Source organism: Stegostoma tigrinum, unplaced genomic scaffold (genome assembly GCF_030684315.1).
Source record: "Stegostoma tigrinum isolate sSteTig4 unplaced genomic scaffold, sSteTig4.hap1 scaffold_534, whole genome shotgun sequence".
Classification (NCBI taxonomy): domain Eukaryota; kingdom Metazoa; phylum Chordata; class Chondrichthyes; order Orectolobiformes; family Stegostomatidae; genus Stegostoma; species Stegostoma tigrinum.
In genome coordinates this window covers 42,927-45,000 of record NW_026728466.1, presented here as the reverse complement: position 1 = coordinate 45,000, position 2,074 = coordinate 42,927, and positions in this window count along the sequence as shown.

Sequence of the window (2,074 nt, the reverse complement as noted above, 5' to 3'; positions counted from 1 at the left end):
GTGAGCGCGCGGACGGGGGTCGTCCGAGAGAGCGCGCGCGCGAGAGGGAGAGAGTGGGAGCCGCCTCCCTGGCTCCTCTCCCCTCGCCACACAGATCCAGACCGACACAGTGCGAGAGAAATGCCGACCGAGGTTCCGGCCGCGTGGAGCGTGGGCTCCGCGGGCTCGCTATCGGACCGCTGGCGCTCCAACGGGCGGCTTCTCGGTCTCGACCGGGAAAACGAACGAGTCGAGGCGGGGGGTGGGCACACTGCGGCCGGGCGAAGGCCTGCCCCGGCCGCCGACGTGAACCCTCTCGGGGAGTGGCTGTCCGCCTGCCCAGCGTGGGCAGGGAGAGCGTGGAGGCGCCGCTCAGCCTGAAGCACCGGCCACCTCGAGGGGAAAGCCGGCCCGCCGAGGGGCCTCCCGCGTCGGACGTGTGCCGCCGCATCGATCGAGGGAGCTCGCCGGTCCCGGCGCGTCGCTGCCCCGCGCCGGGCGTGCGGGGGGCGCACGCCTGGGCCCCCCCTCTCTGCACACACCGGCCGACTGTTCCGGGCTAGCACAGGCGAAGGGACAGCCCGCTACCTTCCGTGCTACTCCCGGGGGAACCGGGCTCTCGAGCCTGCCTGGCCTGCCAGGACGAGGTTACCCGCGGAGGGGGGGACGGCGAGGGGCCTCCCGCGTCGGACGTGTGCCGCCGCATCGATCGAGGGAGCTCGCCGGTCCCGGCGCGTCGCTGCCCCGCGCCGGGCGTGCGGGGGGGCGCACGCCTGGGCCCCCCCTCTCTGCACACACCGGCCGACTGTTCCGGGCTAGCACAGGCGAAGGGACAGCCCGCTACCTTCCGTGCTACTCCCGGGGGAACCGGGCTCTCGAGCCTGCCTGGCCTGCCAGGACGAGGTTACCCGCGGAGGGGGGACGGCCGTTTCCGGGTCGACGGCCCCGGGCTGCGCCGCCTTTGCCCGCCCTCCGACGTTTCGGGCCCGGAGGCCTTGGACAGTTAGAACTGGCGCGAAGAGATCGGAAGGTCTGGTAGGAAGTCGCCAAGACTATGTCGAACACAACCGCCAAAGTGTCGAGGAACACAAATCGCCACCAGAGTGTCGAAGTTAAAAGCAGCACTGAGTATCGAACACAAAATCGCCAGACTGTCGAACTAATTCAGCTCAGAGTATCGAACACAAAAATCGCCAGACTGTCGAACTTAATTCAGCTCAGAGTATCGAACACAAAAATCGCCAGACTGTCGAACTTACCATGGGCTCAGAGTATCGAGTGTTAATCGCCCAGGTGTGTCGAACTTAAAATGGGCGGATTATCGAGTGTTTAATCGCCCGAGTGTCGAACTTAAAATGGGCGGATTATCGAGTGTTTAATCGCCCGAGTGTCGAACTTAAAATGGCGGATTATCGAGTGTTTAATCGCCCGAGTGTCGAATGTCACGGCCAACATGTTCACAATTCGACAAAGCGTTCGAAAGTTCGACTATTAGCGTTCAAAAGTTCGACTGTTAGCGTTCAAAAGTTCGACAAAGTGTTCGCATGTTCGACAAAGTGTTCAAAATTCGACAAAGTGTTCGAAATTCGACAAAGTGTTCAAATTCGACAAAGTGTTCAAAATTCGACAAAGTGTTCAAAATTCGACAAAGTGTTCAAATCCGACCTCCGAGAGCTCTTTGGCATGCACACGAGTTCCAAATTGCCGCCCACCGTCTTTGGAACCGTTCCTCGGGCCTGTCTCAAAGTGGTCCCGAGCCGCCATTTTGTTCTAAAAAACGTGTTCCCGAAAATCTCCGGGTACCCCGCCAACCCCCCCGGCCGAAAATGACGAGTTGCACTTTGGGGGCGAATTTGAAATTTCAGTCCGACGATGAGGCACCGAAAGCCCGCAAACGGTACTCGGATCGTCCCCCTTGCCGACTTCCGTGATTTTTCAAAGTTAAAGTTTTCGGGCTGCGGACACTTTATTGCAACGGGGCAAGGCGCCGGGGCGAATTCCCACCCCTCCAGCGGGGCCCTGGAACTCCAACCCGGCGTGGATTTTCGGATTTTTCCCCTTCCCCACCGACTTTCCTCCGCTGACACTTAGAATT